Source organism: Macaca thibetana, chromosome 1, assembly GCF_024542745.1.
Source record: "Macaca thibetana thibetana isolate TM-01 chromosome 1, ASM2454274v1, whole genome shotgun sequence".
In the NCBI taxonomy this organism is placed as follows: Eukaryota; Metazoa; Chordata; class Mammalia; order Primates; family Cercopithecidae; genus Macaca; species Macaca thibetana.
Genome location: NC_065578.1, coordinates 213601512 through 213625067, shown reverse-complemented (window position 1 = coordinate 213625067; position 23556 = coordinate 213601512). Strand labels below are relative to the sequence as shown.

At 40.5% G+C, this 23556-nt stretch overlaps 1 protein-coding gene and 1 long non-coding RNA gene across 8 annotated transcripts in view; one reads left to right on the top strand and one right to left on the bottom strand.

Moving 5' to 3' along the window:
• The window catches only part of PLD5 (phospholipase D family member 5), a 422686-nt gene that overhangs the window by 320595 nt on the left and 78535 nt on the right, over positions 1-23556 (top strand). The gene's annotated exons all lie outside the window — the stretch shown is intronic.
• LOC126943001 (uncharacterized) lies at positions 2383-21629 on the bottom strand. Of its 2 annotated transcripts, none has more exons than XR_007721670.1 (6): positions 20128-21629; positions 17825-17928; positions 9760-10532; positions 4954-5015; positions 3076-3616; positions 2383-2636 (listed from the first exon to the last, which is right to left on the bottom strand). It is a non-coding gene; the product is annotated as an uncharacterized LOC126943001 (long non-coding RNA). The 2 variants fall into 2 exon arrangements; XR_007721677.1 differs by having other exon boundaries at positions 9760-9833.

Here is a 23556-nt window from a genome sequence, read left to right as displayed (position 1 = left end):
TGTCTCTGTGCCCAAGTTTTTTCCCAACTCGATATTTGATTTGCAAACACAAACTTCTACCTTCTGCACACACCATGGGGAAGCCTTATCTCTGTCTTAAAAATAACATGGCTGCAATTTCTCCCTTTCCCCTGTCCTCAGAGCTTCTTCCCTAATTAATGATTGATGTGAGTTGACTCTTTGTTCTTCAGCCACTTCATCTCAAAAGTGTAGCCATCTTTAACTTCTCTCTCCCTCCCTCCCTCTTCCCACTCTGTGAGCCAGTTGATTTCTAACTGATGAGTATTTAGTCCTCACTTTGCATCCCATAATTTAATCCTCCTTCCACTTATATGTGTCCTAGGGAGTGCCTCCAGTGCTCTGCCCTGGGACTGATTCACCCCTAGTGATGTCTGTCTGCTTCTAGTCCCTCCTTGTCATTAATCATGAACTCCACACAAAGATTCATGTTCCTCAATTTCTCATACCCCTCTAGCACTCAGAAACCTCTAGTGACTCTCTTCAGCCTGACATTCAAAGTTCTTCTCAGTTTCACTCCTATCTGTATTTCTAACGGTAACTTTTATGGCCCCATACACCAGCAAAAAAACATTTCTACCTATTTTCTGGGCAAGATTCATATTTCACCTCTTACGTCTTTGCCCATACTCACATACATGGAATGCTTTCCGCTCTCATACAGCCTGGTGACATTTCTACCCATTACATGCTCAGAGATTTAAACAGTGGCGTATGTCTGCAGATTTATTTATAATGGCTAAAAAGGAAAGAAAAGGGAACAGCCTATGAATCTAACAATAGAACGGTAAAATTATTCTACGTGTACTTCATGAAACGTGATGCAGGCATTAAATACGCCTTCCAGAAATATTTAATGAAAAAAGCAAGTTGCAAGATTCTATCTGCATATAGATTTTTGTATATATATTTGTATATTAATATATGCATATTCATAGTGCATATATCAGTTATGAATATGCACAGGTGCCCACAACAAAAATGAACACTGGCTTAAATATATCAGTTTGCTTGTTTTATGCAACAGGAAGTCCGTGGGTAAACAGCTCAGGGCTGCTATGATGACTCAAGGAAATGACCAAGGACCTTGGGTCTTTCTGCCTTTATCCTCATGTTGGTTGCCTCATGGTCAAAAGGTGGCTGAAAACCTATAGGTCTCTTATCTGTGTTCCAGGTAGCAAGCAGTGAGAAGGACAATAGTATAAAAGGGAGAGGGCACAGCAATTTTTCCTGCTAAGACTTTGTCTCCATTTAGGAATGGAAGGGTCCTCTAGGCACTTCTCTTACATCTCACTGGCTGCCACCTGGCCATCTCTGGCTGGAGAGAAGGGGTTGTGGCCAGATGCTGGATCAACCAATGGACAGAGTTTGCCATAGTGGATATGCCTGTAAGATTAATTTCAGATTTGATTTTAATCTCCTCTGATGCTAGGATAATATGCATGTATTACTTTTTTATCGGTGAAAAATTGAAAATTTAAGAAGCTACCTATCTCACGATGAATGTTACCTCCTCCTTAAAGCCATCATTTTAATAAGTGGATGAGATGTTTGCTTATTTACCTCAGGTATATGTGGAAATAGGATAGATCTTAGAGTTAGAAAACCATGAGTTCAAATTCCTTTGTGTCCATGACTAAACTGCATTCTCTGAAAACCTCAGTTTCTTCATCTGCAAAGTGTTGATTGTACTATACTATCTTATGGGGCTTTTGTGAAGGTTACATTAAATTGAATGTGAAAATATAGAAGAGACTAATAGCTTGTCAACACTAGTATTTTTCTCTTGAAAATTCTTGAAATACAGTATCTTTCTCATTTACCTCTATTTTGCTCTTTGTTTTAATTGCGTAGTTTTTCATTCCTCAACATTTTTTGGGAAGGCTATGACTATCTTTTTTCATAGAATCTTTTTTTAAAAGATACTCCTTACAGGCCAGGTCAGGCATGGTGGCTCACGCCTGTAATCCCAGCACTTATGGGAAGCCAAGGTGGGTGGATCACTTGAGGTCAGGAGTTCAAGACCAGCCTGGCCAACGTGGTGAAACCCTGTCTCTACTAAAAATACAAAAACCAGCCGGGCGTGGTGGCAGACACTTGTAATCCCGGCTACTCGGGAGGCTGAGGCAGGAGAATTGCTTGAACCCGGGAGGTGGAGGTTGCAGTGAGCTGAGATCGTACCACTGCACTCCAGCCTGGGTGACAGACTGAGACTCCGTCTCAAAAAAAAAAAAAAAAAATATATATATATATATATATATGTGTGTGTGTGTGTGTGTGTGTGTATATATATTCATTCCTTACAGAATTCAGAATAGTGTCTATAGCCCATAGTATACAAGCAACCAATATATTAAAATTGAATTGATATTTTATTAAAAATATTTGAATGATCCATCATGGGCTAACTGCCAAGAAATTGATGGTATCCCTTTTCCTCCACACTCTGGGCTAGGACTTGGGTAATGAATTGGGATTGTTGCCAAGCACCTATTTCTGGATAATCACTCTGAGTTTGTGCTGACAGATGCTGGCTCCACGATAGTCATCAAGAAGCCACAGGGGTGTAGGGTCTTCTAGAATGCTGTCAACACCACAAGCTGTGAGGTTTTTTCATCCTGTCCAAGAAAAAAATATACAGTAAAAGAGTCTCATGTCAAATTTAAAATGCCAACCTTAAAAAAAAAAAATGAGCAGAGAGGTTTATTCTTTTCATTCTATTTCAATGATGTAGCCAGTGTAAGATGTTAGAAAATGAAAAGGGAGACCCATGAAAGTTCTAATGAGGGGAATTAAGAGACTCTTAAGGGGATTATGAGTATGATTCTCTAACAAACAGTTTCCCTTCTACAGTCTCTCTCTACCCCAGGCAAGGCTTGTGGTACTGTGTTGTCATTGCTCATCTTATCGGAAATTAATAGAGAATTTTGTTTATGGACATCTAAAACTAGCTACAGTTAGTTTTTTGCCCTCTTCCCCAAATCAAAATTATGAATACATACTATTCACAATTTTATTAATATTCCTGGTCATAATGCTCCCAAATAATATACACACCTAATAATTCCATTCTAGGAGTTTGCAGTCCGATGTATTGATAAGTGCTTATACCCAGCCTCTTTCTCCCTTACTGTCTTTAGTTTCTCATTTTTTGTTGTTGTTGTTGGAAGCACCCTGGCCTGTGGTAGGTTCCCGTTGCATTTGGCAAATAGAGCATTATCCATCGGAGTAGCCATGTGGGGCTGGGCTGCGTTGATTATGTAGGGCCAGTTGGGAGACGGCCTCACTTATTTCAAGAACACACTGTGACAAATGTATGTGTTCCCGGTGGATTCCAAATGCCATAAACATAGGCAGCCAGCTGTCTTGGTAAGTCGCCACTGCTCAAGTCTTCTGGCATTGTTTTATGCAGTGTGGTGCTGAGCAGGTCAAACTACCTGCTTTAAGAAGCCTGCTACAGGGAGGAGGAGAAACAGCAGGAACTGGGGGAAGAAGTCCTGGGGCTCCATAGGAAAGTTCGGGTGGTCCATTCCAGGGTTCTGACTCTTGGATCTCATCTGTTGATTGCCCTGCACCTCAGGAATCCATTTGTCCTCCCCTACAGGAAAAACACCAAAGTACTTCAAATGCTTACTGCCCTTCCATCCACAGTCCCCTGGATTTCTCATGCTTTTGTTTTTTTCTCATAGTGCAGTGGGTCCCAAAAGTGGAGAGGAAGGAATTGCAAGCTTCAAGTTTAAAAGTCAGTTGAATCTTAACTTCTCAGAGTCAGAAGACAACTGAGGTTGGGCACAGTAGCTCACACTGTAATCCCAGCACTTTGGGAGGCTGAGGTGGGTGGATCACTTGAGGACAGGGTTCGAGACCAGCCTGGCCAACAGGGTGAAACCCAGTCTCTACTAAAAATACAAAAATTAACCAGGCATTGTGGTGGACGCCTGTAACCCCAGCTACTCAGAAGGCTGAGGCACAAGAATTGCTTGAATCCAGGAGGCGGAGATTGCAGTGAGCCGAGATCACACCACTGCACTCCAGCCTGGGTGACGGAGTGAGACTCCATCTCAAAAACTAAAAATAATTGTAAAAAAAGAGGACACCTGAGAGTTACGGTTTCCAACTGCAGTGAGGTAGAGCCTGGGGCACCGCAGCAAATTCATGTAGGTGCTGTGGATATTTCAAATTTTCAAGGCAAACCTAGTAAAATTTGTTGCTCTGGTCACCACAGAAGCTATTATTTTGAAGCAGTTAATAATTTCAGTGTTCATGGCGAAACTAGGATTTTGGTGTTTGCTGTAACAGAAAACAGGGGTTAGGCAAAACTCTTCGTAGAACAAGAAATGAAGCAATATCCAATCTGATTCCAAGGTTTGAAAAGCTGTGCGGTGCTGAACAGGTCCACACATCCCATTAGTGAGTAATTGTGGGTATTTGGGAATGAAAAATATATTTTATGTGTACAACTTTTTCCAAACAGCTACAAAATTGTTAGGATATAAATAAATATGAAGTCATTTGGACCTAACTACATAAAAACATCAAACTCTTAGGTGTTTCTTTTGGCTTAGGGAGTCCATGAAACAATAATTGAGACACTAAGGGTGCTGTGATCCAAGAAAATATGAGAACCTCTGCCTTAGAGTCCAGCTAGTCCAGCTAGTCTGATGTACTGATCATTGCTTTTCCCCTTACTCTTTATTTCCTCTTTTTGGAAGCACCATGACCTGTGGTGGGTTCTCATTGCATTTGACAAATAAAGCATTATACATGATGGTAGCCATGTGGGGCTGGGATGATTTGATTATACCGGGCCAGTTGAGAGACAGCCCATTTCGTTTGAATAACATTACAAATATTTAACAAGGAATGATGTCTTAACAAGATACTCAAACTACAGTAAAGCAAAGCATACTACCATTTATCACCAGCCATACTTACTAAAATTTTAAAATATACATATTTGTTCTAGAACTGGTGGGTCTGAACTCATCCTTAGAAGCCTGTGGGAGAAATCATACTTCAAAATAAAGCAAGATTAAGATAAACCAAACATACACATAACATGTTAACAGGCTTATAATTTTGAGTAAGAGCTTCGTTAATGGAAGATTATAAATTATGTTTTGAAATGAATACCTGAGTTAGGGATGGAGTTAGTGGAAATTATATGAATATTCCACTTTCCTTTTGCTGTTGTTTAAGTTACAGTAACATGAACTCAGACCTCCACCATTCCTTTTCTTTAGATGGTACTATGATTGGCTTTTTTATTTTGTTATTATTTTTTATTTTTTAGAGACAGAGTCTCGCTCTGTCACCCAGGCTGGAGTGCAGTGGCGCGAGTTCAAGTGATTCCTGTGCTTCAGCCTCCCAAGTAGCTGGGATTTCAGGCGCCCACCACCATACCTGGCTAATTTTTGTATCTTTAGTAGAGATGGGGTTTCACTCTGTTGGCCAGGCTGATCTTGAACTCCTGATGTCAAGTGATTCACCTGCCTCGGCCTCCCACAGTGCTGGGATTACAAGCGTGAGCCATGGCGCCCTGCCAGTGCTATAGTTGGCTTTCTATTTGCCCTTGAATGTATTTGAGAATTTGGGAACAAAGACCATCACAAAGTGAAGATGACATATAATCAAGGGGTGTAAGTAAAGGTTGGGAATAAGCCCTGGAGATGATACAGATAGAGACAGAGATACAGGTTAGGTATAAATAATCTCAGAATAGTTTTAAAAGTCAACAATTTTTCAAAAACACTTAAAACTCACACCAATTTGGAGAATGCCTCTGGAGAAACAAACAAACAAAAAAAAATGTATTTGGTTTCTTAGGGATACTGATGGCCAAGTATCGGAAAGTTTCACTTGTTGAGTTTAACCTGAGTGACAGAGCAGTTGTGAGTTATTTGCCACTGGGAGAGGATTTCATTAGCTCCCAGAGCTGCAGGGCTTCCAGATGTGCAGGGAACAACTGCATGAGAGGAGAGGCAGATGTCAGGCAAGGCCAATTGACTTCTCCCTTTAAAATATGGATCAGAATCATCATTAATCAAACAGCAAATACTTTTGCGCTCTGTCTTTAGGGAAGCAACTATACGTACATTGGCAAAGAAGATTGTGTAGACTGTGGATGGCCTGGGATGCTAAATTTAAAAGTTTGAGGTTTATCTTTTCTACAGTGGAGAACCATTGAAGATTTTTGACTTAATGAAAGAAGTATTTTCCCAGCACTTTGGGAGGTCGAGGCAGGAGGATCATGAGGTCAAGAGATTGAGACCATCCTGGCCAACATGGTGAAACCCCATCTCTACTAAAAATTAGCTAGGCATGGTGGTGTGCACCCGTAGTCCCAGGTACTTAGGAGGCTGTGGCAGGAGAATCGCTTGAACCTGGGAGGCGGAGGTTGCAGTGAGCGGAGATCTTGCCACTGCAGTCCAGCCTGGTGACAGAGCGAGACTCTGTCTAAAAAAAAAAAAAAAAAAAAAAAAAAAAAAGACATTGAAGAGACATTTTTACAAAGCAGTCAGTGTGGCACATTGGAGCTGCTTCAAGACTAGTGTTGGGCTCAGGAGGCAGAGGCTGTTTAATGTTCTCTACAGCAGGGCTATCCAATAGAAGTATAATGAGACCACGTACGTGATGCTAAATCTTATGCATGTTAAAAAAAATTTAAAGCCAAAAATTATTTAACCCAACACATCAATATTAAAAATTATCGATATATTTTCCATTATTGATACTAAGTCTCCTAAATCCAGTGTGTATTTTACACATATGAACATTTGTCCGTTGGGTCTAGCCACATTTTAAGGGTTCAATAGCTACATGTGGCTTTTCACTACTGTATCAGACGCAGCAGCCCTACTGCCTTGCTACTCGAAGTGTGATCTGCAGACCGGCAGTATTGGCATCGTTTGAGAGCTTGTTAGAAATGCAGAATTCTCATGCCCTTCCTCCGACCTATTGAATGACAGTCTCAGTTTTAATAAGTTCAAATCACCCCAGGTGATTTGTGTGCATGTTAAAGTCTAGAAGTACTGACTTCTAGCACAGTGGTTCTCAGCACGATCCTTAGACCAGGAGCAGAAGCTGCTTTACCACCTGGGATTTTTTTTTTTTTTTTTTTTTTGAGACCTAGTCTCCCTCTGTCACCTAGGCTGGAGTGCAGTGGCATGATCTCAGCTCACTGCAGCCTTGACCTCCTGGGCTCAGGTGACCCTCCTGCCTCAGCTTCCCAAGTATCTGGAAACATAGATAGGCACCATAACACTTGGTTAATTTTTCAAAATTATTTGTAGAGACAGGGTCTCCCTATGTTGCTCAGGCTGATCTCAAACTCCTGAGCTCAAGCGATCCTCCTGCCTTGGTCTCCCAAAGTACTGGGATTACAGGCATGAGCCACCACGCCCACCCCACCTGGCAAATCCTTGAGTTCCAACACAGACCTATTAAATAGAAACTCTGGAGCCAGAAATTTAGTTCTAACAAGCCATCCAGGTGATTCCTATGCATATTCAAGTTTGAGAACCACTATTTTAGAACATCCCCTTTCTCTGGCAAAAATATTGTTATCTTCCCTATGGACCTTATATTTTGATATTTTTTTTCTAATTCCTTTTTTTTAAGGAACTAATATAGTTTGGCACTATCATTACTCAACACACATCTCTTCATTGATATTACAGGGAGGGGAATGGAAACCTAGGATATTCTATTGTCTCATTAAATATATATTGATATATATGCATATATATACAACTATTGAAATAAGTGTCAATAACAGCTTCTGGTCAGTATGTAATAAAAGCTACAATTTATTGAGCATTTCCTGTGTCTTCAGCCCTATATAGGATATTTTACACTTATTCCTCTAGCCCTCTTCTAGCTCTTTGTAAGGTAGGCTGAAATATAGGAATATCCACATCTCACAATGAGTGCCCTAGTTTCCCAGGGCTTACATCTGGTCAGTGACAGAGCCAGGACTCCACCTAGGTCAGCCTGATCCCAACGCCTGTGTGTACCACTCACCACCCTGCATAAGCATTACCCTGCTATGTTTAAATAATTTAAACTAAAAGCAAAAGCACGAGATTTTAGTGAGTGTGCAATGGAAGTGTGATGATATTTGAAACACTGAAAGTAGCTCACAGGTTAACCATGAACTGTCCTCCCTACACACACACACACACACACACACACACACACACAAAAATTCTGGTTTTGTTTTGAGACAGAGTCTCGCTCTGTCACCCAGGCTGGAGTGCAGTGGCAAAATCTCAGCTCACTGCAATCTCTGCCTCCTGGCTTCAAGCAATTCTCCTACCTCAGCCTCCCGAGTAGCTGGGACCACCACCATGCCCGGCTAATTTTTGTATTTTCAGTAGAGGTGGGATTTCACCTTGCTGGCCAGGATGGTCTCAAACTTTTGACCTCAAGTGATCTGCCCACCTTGGCCTCCCAAAGTGCTGGGATTACAGACGTGAGCCACCGTGCCTGGCCTATACACACTCAATTCTACCTATGCTACCTACAGTGATTTCTGGTTAGAAACCACAGCCCAGGGCAGCACAGGCTCAGGTAAATCCAAAGAAGACAAGGGTAACACAGCATTGAATATCTTCACAGCAGCGCAGCACTGGCTGACAGTGAGGGACTGAGAGAATAGGGGTGGGAAGAAATCGAGTCCTCTGCCTGTCAAAAGAGTCTTTAATCACTGACATTGTTTAGAATTGCTGGTACCAGATAAACCAACTGAGCTTTTAGAATTTATTTTTAAATTCCCTGCAGACAAAGCCTCCTTTGATTGCCCTGGAACAGAATGCTCCCTCTGCTCCCCTTGCCCCCATTAGTTCACTGCCTTGCTGAAAATAACGGGACATTTTGCGAAGGGTCTGTCCTGATGCTTCCCTAGGGTTTGCAATGTTCTGATTGGGGGCACAAGAAATCTACACCATAAAAGTCTCCAGGAGAGAAGGTAATTGCCCCACTCATGCCACTCTGTCGCCTCCCACATTGTGCTGCATGAGTGGCTCACCTGCAAGTGACTGCTCATGCAATTGTATAAAACAAGTAGATGAACAACTGGATATAACAATTCAAATATTCTCTTCAGGGTTCCCTGAATATTCAGCTCCCCCTTGGCTACCATCTACATGTTCCCTGGGTAATTTCTGGATATACTGCAGTGTTGAAGAGGACTCTGATAATTAGCCTCGAATTGTTTTCCATCCCACAGCGAAGTATCTTTGCACTGGAGTAGAATGTAAAGACACAAAATCAGCCATTTTTCTGAATTATAACATGTTTATGTCCTTTCTAGACATGGAGGGATCAGTGGCTTCTTGATAGGGTAGAATGTAGTACTTATTTTCTAAAGTCAATCATCATTTTTGTTTCATTCTATAATAACAGATTCTGCAACATGGCAGCAGCTTGTGATTCTGTGGAGACTTCATTGTGATTTGAGTGTTAATTAATGCATTTGTAGCCGGCAGAATATGAACATCCTTTTCTCTGAACAGAATCATTGCAACAACACCATCTTGTCTTCCTGAAAACCTATGCTTTGAAAATAGCCTGGGAAAGTCAGCACCAGAGTAGTCATTGGAAAGCATCTAGGAAGAAAAAGATAGCCTTATGATGGATTTGTGAAGAAAAATTCTCATGTTAAAAGCTTCTTTTCTCTCCAGGACACAGTGAGGGACCTCACAGAGAAGAGCAATGCAAGTGCATTGTGCTGGGACTTACTGAGTTGTGATAACTGACGGGGTTTCTATTCTGCCTCCAGCAGAAGTGGAGTTGGAACATGGGAAGTCTGGAAGCTGGAACACAAGATAGGTTAGAGCACCAATAATATGTGCAGAAAGATGGAATAGCTAAAGGTTCATAATGAACATATAAATGGCAAGTGTATATATGAGCAATCACAATAGCATTTCAGCACATAGAGACTGGGTGAAGATATTATAGTTCTAGATGCTGGATAAGCTTTAACCTGGAGGGTTGTTAGAAAACCGAGATATACCTAATGTAAATGACGGGTCAATGGGTGCAGCACACCAACATGGCACATGTATACATATGTAACAAACCTGCATGTTGTGCACATGTACCCTAGAACTTAAAGTATAAAAAAAAAAAAAAAAAAAAAAAAAAATCGCTCAGTACCACGGATAGCTCAGGGAACGTATACATTTGTTATCAATTAACCCATTTTATCTAAATGCAGACAGTTGATTAGCACCTATTCCAAAAAGTGGGCACCAGCCCAATGGTAAAAGACCGGCAATTCACATCCAGCCTGGGCCCCCAATGTCAGAGCCTGAATCTTTGCACCAGACTCGCCCGTGTTGGTCCCTGCCATGTGTCCCAGATGGGTTTGTAGACCTTACGGAAGGCGATTTGATAACTTGCTGCCCATGCACTTTTGGGCTCGGTAGTGACAAAGGACCAGTGGAAATCCCCTGTCTGAAGGCCTTGTTCGCTTTGTTCCTGGATCCCAGCAGAGGGGCCCTGCACTCCTTTTGAAAGAGGAATATTTATTTATAGATTTTATGGAAAATCATGAAATTCTCAAACGTTGCCAGTCTGAAAAGCAGAAAACAATTAGGTTGACCTGCTCTAATTTAAAAACATTTATCTGGAATTGTTGTGGTTTTTGTTTGCTCTTCAGTGCAAACTTTTTTTTATTTTTATAAGTTCTAGGGTACAGGTACAAAACGTGCAGGTTTGTTGCATAGGTATACACATGCCATGGTGGTTTGCTGCACCCATCACCTACATTGGGTATTTCTCCTAATGCTATCCCTCCCCTAGCCCCCCACCACCCAACAGGCTCCAGTGTGTGATGTTACCCTCCCTGTGTCCATCTGTTCTCATTGTTCAACTCCCACTTATGAGTGAGAACGTGCGGTGTTTGATTTTCTGTTCTTGTGTTAGTTTGATTAGAATGATGGTTTCCAGCTTCATCCATGTCCCTGCAAAGGACATGAACTCATCCTTTTTTATGGCTCCATAGTATTCCATGGTATATATGTGCCACATTTTCTTTATCCAGTCTATCATTGATGTACATTTGGGTTGCTATTGTGAACATACGTATACATGTGTCTTTATAGTAGAATGATTTATAATCATTTGGGTATATACCCAGTAATGGGATTGCTCGGTCAAATGGTATTTCTGGTTCTAGATCCTTGAGGTATCACCACACTGTCTTCCACAATGGTTGAACTAATTTACACTCCCACCAACAGTGTACAAGCTTTCCTATTTCTCCACATCCTCTCCAGCATCTGTTGTTTCCTGACTTTTTAATGATCCCTATACTAACTGGCATGAGATGGTATCTCATTGTGGTTTTTATTTGCATTTCTCTGATGACCAGTGATGATGAGCTTTTTTTCATATGTTTGTTGGCTGCAGAAATGTCTTATTTTGAGAAGTGTCTGTTCATATCCTTTGGACACTTTTTGATTTTTTTTTTTTTCTTGTAAATTTGTTTAAGTTCTTTGTAGATTCTGGATATTAGCCCTTTGTCAAAGGGATAGATTGCAAAAATTTTCTCCCATTCTGTATGTTGCCTGCTCACTGTGATGATAGTTTCCTTTACTGTGCAGAAGCTCTTTAGTTTAATTAGATCCCATTTGTCAATTTTGGCTTTTGTTACCATCGCTTTTGGTGTTTTAGACATGAAGTATTTGCCCATGCCTATGTCCTGAATGGTATTGCCTAGGTTTTCTTTTAGGATTTTTGTGATTTTCCATCTTATGTTTAAGTCTGTAATCCACCTTGAGTTAATTTTTGTATAAACTGTAAGGAAGGAGTACAGTGTCAGTTTTCTGCATATGGCTAGCCAGTTTTCCCAACACCATTTATTAAATAGGGAATCCTTTCCCCATTGCTTCTTTGGGTCAGGTTTGTCAAAGATCAGATAGTTGTAGATGTGTGGTATTATTTCTGAGGGCTCTGTTCTGTTCCATTGTCCTGTATGTCTGTTTTTATACCAGTACCATGCTGTTTTGGTTACTGCAGCCTTGTAGTATAGTTTGAAGTCAGGTAGCATGATGCCTTCAGCTTTATTCTTTTTGCTTAGGATTGTCTTGGCTATGCAGGCTCTTTTTTTGGTTCCATATGAAGTTTAAAGTAGCTTTTTCCAATTCTATGAAGAAAGTCAATGGTAGCTTGATGGGGATAGCATTGAATCTATACATTACTTTGGCCAGTATAGCCATTTTCATATTGATTCTTCCTATCCATGAGTATGGGATGTTTTTTGTTTGTGTCCTCTCTTATTTCCTTGGGCAGTGGTTTGTTGTTCTTCTTGAAGAAGTCCTTCACATCCCTTGTAAGTTCTATTCCTAGGTATTTTATTCTATTAGTAGCAATCACGAATGGGAGTTCACTCATGATTTGGCTGTTTGTCTATTATTGATGTATAGAAATACCTGTGATATTTGCACATTGATTTTGTATTCTGAGACTTTGCTGAAGTTGCTTATCAGCTTAAGGAGATTTTGCACTGAGACAGTGGTGTTTTCTAAATACACAATCATGTCATCTGCAAACAGAGACAATTTGACTTCCTCTCTTCCTATTTGAATACGCTTTATTTCTTTCTCTTGCCTGATTGCCCTGGCCAGAACTTCCAATACTATACTGAATAGGAATAGTGAGAGAGGGCATCCTTGTCTTATGCTGGTTTTAAGGGAACGCTTCCAGTTTTTGCCCATCCAGGATGATATTGGCTGTGGGTTTATCATAAATAGTTATTATTTTGAGATATGTTCCACTGATACCTAGTCTATTGAGAGTTTTTAGTATGAAGGGGTGTTGAATTTTGTCGAAGGCCTTTTCTGCATCTATTGAGATAATCATGTGGGTTTTGTCATTGGTTCTGTTTATGTGATGTATTATGTTTATTGATTTGCATATGTTGAACCAGCCATGCATCCCAGGGACAAAGCCGACTTGATCGTGGTGGATAAGCTTTTTGATATGCTGCCAGATTCAGTTTGCCAGTATTTTATTGAGGATTTTCACATCCATGTTCATCAGGGATATTGGCCTGAAATTTTCTCTTTTTGCTGTGTCTCTGCCAGGTTTTGGTATCAGGATGATGCTGGCCTCATAAAATGAGTTACGGAGGATTCCCTCTTTTTCTATTGTTTGGAATAGTTTCAGAAGGAATGATACCATCTCCTCTTTGTACCTCTGGTAGAATTTGGTTGTGAATCCATCTGGTCCCGGACTTATTTTATTATTTTTTTTTTTTTGGTTGGTAGGCTATTAATTAGTGCCTCAATTTCAGAACTTGTTATTGGTCTATTCAGGGATTTGACTTCTTCCTGATTTAGACTTGGGAGGGTGTATGTGTCCAGGAATTTATCCATTTCTTCTAGATTTTCTGGTTATATGCGTAGAGGTGTGTATTGTATTCTCTGATGGTAGTTTGTATTTCTGTGGGATCTGTGGTAATATCCCCTTTATCATTTTTCTTGTGTCTAGTTGATTCTTCTCTCTTTCTTCTTTATTAATCTGGCTAGCAGTCCATCTATTCTGTTGATCTTTTCAAAAATCCAGCTCCTGGATTCATTGATTTTTTTGAAGGGGTTTTTTGTGTCTCTATCACCTTCACTTCTACTCTCATCTTAGTTATTTCTTGTCTTCTGCTAGCTTTTGAATTTGTTTGCTCTTGCTTCTCTAGTTCTTTTAATTGTGATGTTAGGGTGTCGATTTTAGATCTTTCCTGCTTTCTCTTGTGAGCATTTAGTGCTGTCAATTTCCCTTTCCACACTGCTTTCAGTGTGTCACAGAGATTCTGGTACATTGTGTCTTTGTTCTCATTGGTTTCAAAGAACATCTTTATTTCTGCCTTCATTTTGTTATTTACCCAGTAGTCATTCAGGAGCAGGTTGTTCAGTTTCCATGTAGTTGTGCAGTTTTGAGTGAATTTCTTAATCCTGAGTTCTAATTTGATTGTACTGTAGTGTGAGAGACTGTTATGATTTCTGTTCTTTTGCATTTGCTGAGGAGTGTTTTCCTTCCATTTATGTGGTCAATTTTAGAATAAGTTCATTGAGGTGCTGCGAAGCATGTATATTCTGTTGATTTGGAGTGGAGAGTTCTTAGATGTCTATTAGGTCTTCTTGGTCCAGAGCTGAGTTCAAGTCCTGAATATCCTTGTTAATTTTCTGTCTCATTGGTCTAATATTGACAGTGGGGTGTTAAAGTCTCCCACTATTATTGTGTGGGAGTGTAGGTCTCTTTGTAGGTCTCTAAGAACTTGCTTTATGAATCTGGGTGCTCCTGTATTGGGTGCATATATATTTATGATGGTTGGTTCTTCTTGTTGCATTGATCCCTTTACCACTATGTAATGCCCTTGTCTTTTTTGATCTTTGTTGGTTTAAAGTCTGTTTTATTAGAGATTAGGATTGCAACTCCTGCTCGTTTTTTGCTTTCCACTTGCTTGGTAAATATTTCTCCATCTCTTTATTTTGAGCCTATGTGTTTTTTTTTCCATGTGAAATGGGTCTCCTGAATACAGCACACTGATGGGTCTTGACTCTTGTCCAATTTTCCAGTCTGTATCTTTTAATTAGGACATTTAGCCCGTTTACATTTAAGGTTAATATTGTTATGTGTGAATTTGATCCTATCATTATGATGCTAACTGATTATTTTGCCCATTAGTAGATGCAGTTTCTTCCTAGTGTCGATGATCTTTACAATTTGGTATGTTTTTGCAAAACACCCGACTGGTACTGGGTGTTCCTTTCCATGTTTAGTGCTTCCTTCAAGAGCTCCTGTAAGGCAGGCCTGGTTGTGACAAAATCTCTCAGCATTTGCTTGTCTGTAAAGGATTTTATTTCTCCTTCAATTATGAAGCTCAGTTTGGCTGGATATGAAATTGAGTTGAAAATTCTTTTAAGAATGTTGAATACTGGCCCCACTCTCTTCTGGCTTGTAGGGTTTCTGCAGAGAGATCTGCTGTTAGTCTGATGGACTTCCCTTTGTGGGTAACTTGACCTTTCTCTCTGGCTGCCCTTAACACTTTTACCCTCGTTTCAACCCTGTTGAATCTGACAATTATGTGTCTTGGGGTTGCTTTGCTCGAGGAGTATCTTTGTGGTGGGTCTCTGTATTTCCTGAATTTGAATGTTGGCCTGTCTTGCTAGGTTGGGAAGTTCTCCTGGATAATATCCTAAAGAGTGTTTTCCAGCTTGGTTCCATTCTCTCTGTCACTTTCAGGTACACCAATCAAGTGTAGATTTGGTCTTTTCACATAGTCCTGGATTTCTTGCAGGTTTTGTTCATTCCTTTTCATTGTTTTTTCTCTAATCTTGTCTTCTAGCTTTATTTCATTAAGTTGATCTTCACTCTCTGATATCCTTTCTTCCGCTTGATCGATTTGGTTATTGATACTTGTGTATGCTTCACGAAATTCTCATGCTGTGTTTTTCAGCTCCGTCAGGTCATTTATGTTCTTCTTTAAACTGGATATTCTAGTTAGCAATTTCTCTAACCTTTTTTCAAGGTTCTTTAGCTTCCTTGCATTGGGTTAGAACAAGCTCCTTTAGCTCGGAGGAGTTTGTTATTACCCACCTTCTGAAGCCTACTTATGGTCAATTCATCAAACTAATTCTCCATCCAGTTTTGTTCTCTTGCTGTTGAGGACGTGTGATCCTTTGGAGAAGAGGTGTTCTGGGTTTTAGAATACTCAGCCTTTTTGCACTGGTTTCTCCCCATCTTCGTGGATTTATCTACCTTTGGTCTTTGTTGTTGGTGATCTTCCGATGGGGCTGCTGAGTAGATGTGCTATTCCTTTTTGTTAGTTTTCCTTCCAACAAGTCCCTCTGCTGTGGATCTGCTGGAGTTTGTTAGAGGTCCACTCCATACCCTGTTTGCCTGGGTATCACTAGCAGGGCTGCAGAACAGCAAAGATTGCTGCCTGTTCTTTTTTCTTGAATCTTCATCTGAGGAGCACATGCCAGATGCCAGTTGGAGCTCTCCTGCATGAGGTATCTGTTGGCTCCACCTGGGAGCTGTCTTCCAGTCAGGATACATGAGAGTCAGGGACTAACTTGAAGAGGCAGTCTGACCCTTAGCAAAGCTCAAACACTGTGCTGAGAGGTCTGCTGCTCTCTTCAGAGCCGTTGGGCAGGGGCGTTTAAATCTGTTGAAGCTGCGCCCACAGCTGCCCCTTACCCCAGGTGCTCTGTCCCAGGGAGATGAGGGTTTTATCTATAAGTTATCCCTGACTGGGGCTGCTGTCTTTTTTTCAGAGATGCCCTTCCCAGACAGGAGAAATCTAGAGAGGCAGTCTGGCCATAGCAGCCTAGCTGAGCTGCAGTGGGCTCCACCCAGTTCGAATTTCCTGGCGGTTTTGTTTACACTGTGAGGGTAAAACTACCTACTCAAGCCTCAGCAATGGTGGACTCCCCTCCCCTAGCCAAGCTCGAGCATCCCAGGTTGATCTCAGACTGCTGCTGTGCTGGCAGCGACAATTTCAAGCCAGCAGATCTTAGCTTGCTGGGCTCCATGGGGTTGGGACCCACTGAACCAGACCACTTGGCTCCATGGCTTCAGCTTCCTTTCCAGGGGGGTGAACAGTTCTGTCTCACTGGCATTCCAGGTGCCACTGGGGTATGGAAAAAAAACTGCAGCTAGTTCAGTGTCTGCCCGAATGGTCACCCAGTTTTGTGCTTGAAACCCAGGGCCCTAGTGGGGTAGGCACTGGAGGGTACCTCCTGGTCTATGGGTTTTGAAGACTGTGGGAAAAGTGCAGTATCAGGGCTGAGGTGCATGGTTCCTCAGGCTTAGTGCCTCACGGCTTCCCTTGGGTAGGGGAGAAAATTCCCTGACCCCTTGCACTTCCCAGGTGAGGTGACACCCCACCCTGGTTTGGCTCACCCTCCATGGGCTGCACCCACTGTCAAGCCATTCCCAATGAGATGAACCTGGTACCTCAGTTGGAAATGCAGAAATCACCTGCCTTCTGTGTCAATCTTGCTGGGAGCTGCAGACCGGAGCTCTTCCTATTTAGCCATCTTTCCAGCCATACCCTTTTTTCATGTTTTGGGGGATACTAATGGTTGCCCGAGAAAGGTAGCCTTCATGTGTATTAAGAAAGGCCTTTCAGTATTAATATACATTGTTTATGGGGGAATTAAAGCACTCCCAGCCCCATGGAGTCATTTGAAATTCTTAATTACTTATGTTATGGGCATAAATTCATTAGGGCCTTCTCTCTTCTCCCTTTTCTTTGTCTTTGTAAGTAGCAGAGTTCCAGAAGTTCATTATGAACATTCAGTAATGGAATCATGGGGGGTGGTACAAAAAAAAAAAAAACTTCATTCATTAAAATCTTATGGATAAGCTGTGTGGATGAGTGAAGTCTGACATATAGAATACCTTTAAAGAGTGGTATTTTAGTGTTTTAAAATGCATACTTCATATACCACATCAAAGCAGCCTCAGAGCCAATTGTCAAACAGATGTTTAGCAGCAGACTGTTGTTTTAATGAGCCAATAACTCATTCCTAACAAGCTTGGTTTGCTTATCATCAGTGTTACTCAAAATATATTGGTACCTTTCACTGAGTTAAAGATGAATGCTCCAAAACTTTTAAGAGGCTCTCACTTCATAAATAGTGGAAATGTATTCTGTAACCCCAAATTACTGTAATCTTAAATTTGTGTTGTTTAATAAGGAATTATTATATATATTCTTACTTATTACTATAAACTTTGACTTCAGAAAAGCTCTCATTGCCAAAACTATTTTAGCCAAACATTTTTGTCATCTCACCTCTGCCTAGGCTGCAGTGGAGTTCTTGTAGCTTCAAAGTGCTTCTTTTCACATCTTCTTTGATATGCTGATAGTTACCAGACTAAATAATCAAAAAAGTATTCCTTAAATGAAAACAAAAAATTTCACTGGTGACATGTTCATATTACCCTGGTAGTATAAAGACAGGCATGTTTGATTTGTTAGTCCAATTAATGTATTATTTGTGTTCAATCAAAGACTTTCTTTAAAGGCGATTGTTAACCATTATGATGACATGGAGAAACAAACATCTATAAGATTACTAAAAGACCAGCTGTTCTTAATCAAGATGCATCATTCTCACTGGGTGTTTGTTTTTGTAAATGCTGGAGATTCTGGTTCCATTGGTTTGCAGTGGCACCTCAGCATGTGCATTTTGAAAATACTTGCTCAGTATATTTGGTTGTGCAACCTGGTGAGGAACCACTTCCTCCTCAAGCAAACATTCATTTATATGCAGCAACGTAAACACATGTGAATGAGCAAATTGCCCACCTAAATCTCTGCACAAAAGGGTATCTAATGTATGCCAAATTATTTTGTTTTTACATGTACCATGATGCACGACACACATTGTTTTCACATAGGCAATCCACATCTGTGGATATATTTACTGGATGTGTGATTTGGGATAAGTTTCTGTACCTCTCTGTGCCTTGGTTGCCTCTTTTGTAACATGGAGATGAAAGCCTGATAATATCACGTATGTGAAATACTTGGAACTTCATCAGGCAGTTATTAAAGGTTCCATAAATGTTAGTGATACAGTTTGACTGTGTCCCCACCCAAATCTCATCTTGAATTGTAGCTCCCATAATCCCCACATGTCATGGAAGGGACCTAGTGGGAGGTAATTGAATCATGGAGATGGGTTTTTCCCATGCTGTTCTCATGATAATGAGTAAGTCTCATGAGATCTGATGCTTTCATAAAGGGCAGTTCCCCTGCACATGCTCTCTCTTGCCTGCTGCCATGTAAGATGTGCCCTTGCTCCTCCTTTGCCTTCTGCCATGATTGTGAGGCCTTCCCAGCCATGTGGAACTGTGAGTCCATTAAACCTCTTTTTCTTTATCAATTACCCAGTCTCAGATATGTCTTTATTAGCAGCATGAGAACAAACGAATATAGTTAGTTATTATAGTTGTCACTGTGAATGCTGCTATCAGTCACTGTGTCTACCCAGGATCCTGTTATAGCCAACATGGCTACTATTTATCATTGTTATTATTACTATCAATCATTATTATGTCTGTCACTCTCAAAAGGCTACCAGAAAGCAAGTGACTATGACTTTATAGTAGGAATAATGGTAAATCTAATTTATAAAGGCAAATTAGGCTTCATTCTTTGGACCTTTCATTTTATCAGTAACAGAATTACATGTACAACTCAACTCAGTGAACATTCAAGCATATCATACCACTAACTACAGTGGCTCATAAGATATATCACTAGTCTGTGAATTTTAAAGAAGGATTAATTTCTCCATTTTCCCCAAGTTAACTTCCTTCCTGAAAAACTATGTTATCAGTCAGCATCTATTTGGTCAATAACTTCAAGTAAAATGTAGGAGATGTCACATATGTGAATTACTTAGAAAAAAGTTCCATAACTATTAGTGATATGCAAGGAGAGCATAATGAGTCAGTAACTAAAGAGGTGGAAAATCACTTGCTGAATAAAATCAGTGTCTTCCCTGACATATTCACTTTTAATAATCTTGGGATTTGTTTCAGGCTTGGGAGTTGAACGATGCATCTGTGCCAAAGAGAAAAGTCTAGTGGTATGCAGTGGCTCCCATCAGGGTGTGTGTGTGTCTGTGTGTGTGTGTGTACACACACACACATGTGCATGAACATGGGTAAATAGAGGCAAGTGTTGTTTTGAGAGGGCCCAGCTAACTTGGAGTTTCAGCACCAGAGTGGCTAGCCACCCTGTCGTAACAGGAAATGAAGGGGAGCTGAACGTGGATGTTTGCTGTGTGCCTCTTATGGGATGCTTCTTTTGACTGGAGGACAGTCTAGTGCCCAGTTGTCCCACCTGTGACCAGGAGGGTCTCTCATACAGGCAGCTTGTTTATGCTGGCAGATGCCCTTGTGGCTCTTGTCTGACCCATGTCCAGTTTATGCCGCCCTGACCATTGCTGTGGCACTGGGAGCCCAACCTTGTGTTCTCCCCTGTTTCCCAGGGAAAACCCAGCCTGGGACAGCCCCTGGTTCTTCAGATGGTGCAAATTCAATATACCACCACAACAGGAAGCAAGTTCAAAGACTTTTACTTACAGATCCTGGACAAGGACAGCATAATGAGTCAGGGTGCGACGCGGAGAAGTGCTTCATCCCTGGGTTATGCGAAGGACTGAAAAGTCAGGCAGAGATGGAGAATGCATGGCAGCTAGTAGTTTGTACAAGGGAACAGGGTGTGTGTCACTTTAAATTCCCAGGTAAACGCCTGATGGCCCACTTAAAGGGCACGCTGGGAACACGAGGAATCCAGTCAGGCAGGTGGCAGAGATGCTTCTGAGTTCTTATCTCTGGCCACCAGCTTGAGCCATTTGGGTGTGGTATAGCACCGGAAATTGCATCAAGGGTGACTGAGCCCTGCTTTTGGTATGAGAAAGTGAAACCTACATTTAAAAGGGATGCCAAAACAACATAAAATTATAAGAATTTACTACAACTGTATTTTAGAATAGCATCAGCTTTCGTCTTTTCCTTAATCACACCTATCAGTCAGAATAGAATCTAAGGGTTGTTCATTGGTTTCCAAGTGTTTACCATTGTGAAGGTTTGAGACATGCTTTTTTTCACAGTCTATGTTTTACATCCCACTGGTTGCTGGCAGGCTTTTTCTCATTTCCTTTAAAGCCACACACAACCTATTTATCAGACTAAGGATGTGACAGTCTTTTTTAAATTTCCCATAAATAAAAGTTACAACTTGTACTGGAGAAGATGCTTTCTTTCAAAAGGTCATTGAAATCTCAAGATGGTAAAAGCAGCTTGTTCTAGAAATATGGCTGCATAATGATAATCACAGTTCAAACCTTGATCATTTGAGTTTTTTTCTTAAGTAAAATATCAAGCCCTGTTCTTGCTCCCTCTCAAAAAAGAACGATTTCTTCTGTGAAAGGAATGTAAGTAGAAAGGAGAATGAAGAGAGGAGAGGTGGGAAGCTATTTCAGCTGAGAGAGACCTCTCACCCCCACTATATCGTCCCCTGTGGAGTTTTTATTCCACCTTAGGGAAAAGCTTTTGTAAGATAATAAATTTTCTAGTAAAGCCAGGTCGATACTGGCAGGTGGGAAAACAGTCACGTGGAAGGTTATAAACAATTTGCATTTTAGGCAGAGCAGCAGGAAACTCAGAAAAGCGCCCTCAAAGATTTATAAGTAACATGTACAAACTTTGAAATTAATCACATATAAATCAAGTATAGAAGTGCTAAGCAACTGTGTACTAAGTTGTAGAAATAATTGGAGGCTCCAGTGAGATAACTTAGGCAGTGCTTCCCAAAAGTAGTGTAATTGAAGACTCCTGGGGTAATATAGAGGTGGGAGGAGCCTTTCTGTCCACACCCATCCTCAACCCATTGCATCTGTCAGTGTCAGTTTGTTAACTCACTGGATGCTTGATCTGCTTTTTACAGGTTAAAACAGATAAATAACATTGCATTTCAAAAACTTTCCTTTTAAGCTTACAGTGTCTTGCTCTTGACCTGAATTCCATTTGCAAATAACATGTGCATGTACTGATGATTGACATGGCCCATCAGTGAATCTGGACACTAGTCATGCTTCAAGAACAATACTGGAGATAGTTTTGTAAAAACATTTGTCAATTCACTGGAAAAAATTTAATAAACCTTCCAGGGGTGTGCAGTTCCGTTTGGATAAAGCATACATACTTTTCACATACAAAATTAGTTTTAACAGTCACTTCCCCCACATTCACTTGGGCTTCTGACATCCAGGGGATTGAGGAAGATTTTATTTCCAAGAACAGATGGTTTTTCTGCACTTTCCATAATTGCATACAACTGCATGAATTTCCCTTTTTTTTTTTTCTTTTTTTTTTTGTGCTTTCAGATGCATGACCTATGGCTGGGTATTAGGAGTTTGACTTCCTTTACCCAAATGCCTCTTTAAAAATAAAGATAATGACTTTCACAGACAGTCACTTATCCTTTGCACATACATGGTCTTCAAAATTGACTCCCTAAAAAGCCTCAAACTTTGCCAAAATTAAGGAATTGAAGGACGAAATTACTTATAGACAGCTGGAGGCTTATTCACATCTGCTGGAATATATATAAATACACACACAACACATTTTATCTCTCTCTCTTTAGGAGACCCAAAAGAAATAAAGGATATATTTCCTTTCTCCAGTGAAGAGACTGACTCTTTTGCCCATCTCTCTCTGCTCATCCTGCTCTTTGATCATCTTCTCTTCTACTTTTTTCCTTTCCCTTTTCTTTTTCCATCTCCGTTCACCTTTTTCTTTCACTCCCCACTTTGCTGAATGGTGAATTCCTAGTCAACCCAGCCCAAATTCTTGAGACCCAAAAAGACAGAGAAAATGCTGGGAGATAGAATGAATGGACAGCAATGACATCATTGTCCTATTTCACATTTATTAGAAAGAATTTCTTTTCTGACATGATGATTAAGCATCCTTTCCACCTCTTTCCTTCCCTCCCTTGTTCTTTGAATTCTAATTCAATTAAAATAAAATCCACACAGGATTTCTCTCTTCGCAGCAAGTAAGACTTGAGGGAAGTATTTTCTCTCTTTTGCTTCACATATATTTCCATGAATTTCTTGATTCTTTACCTAGTCCTGAGATGTTTATGACATTCAGAACCAGAACAAACTAATACACACCTGTAGATATTAGTATGAACTGGGTATGAAAGCTGCGGGATCTCTGCCTACTATTTTTGTGAAGAATGGTATTGATTATTGCTGACATTCTTTTTTACATTCACCATCTTGGTGAGTTAGAGAATATTTTGCTGCCATGCTACCATCTACCCTCCACCCCAAATATTTCTAACCTAAGAATAATAATGCACATGCTTTATGATTCTGGCACGGCTTGAGCTGTCTATTCTAATTTAGCAGAGAACCATTTTGCAAAATTTGTAAAAGCATAACTGAGCCAGGGAAAAACTTCTTGCAGCTTTTTAGCATCACGGCCTTGACCGTGCAAGAGAAACTAGAACTCAATGTTTATGGGAAATAACCACACACACACATACATTCTGTGTAGACAATCACTAAGATCTCATCCCTAGGCAATTTCTTTAATACGTTAAGGTTGTCTGAAGGACTGAGATAATAAAATAGCTAAATCTAGGCAATAAATGCAGACGCTGGCTTCCTGGGGACTTGAGGCTACATAATTTTCTTTGCATTTTAGGTTTCTCGGTTACAGAGTGACGATAATCATATTGACCTGCTTCCTGTAATGTTTGTAGTCATTGCCTAGTGGCTTTTCAACTGATAAATTAGTACCCTGCCACAGGGAAACGATTGATGCAGTGTAACAATGAAAAAGCACTTTAGCAGTGACAATGCTCAACAAAGAACATCCAGTTTATATGGAGAAGAAAGAAATGTTCCTTCCTATTGAATAAAAACAACAAAGGTCCCTGCTTCCAGTGTTCCTGGTTCTTTCATTCTGTGATGTCAATCTTTTGACATTTTA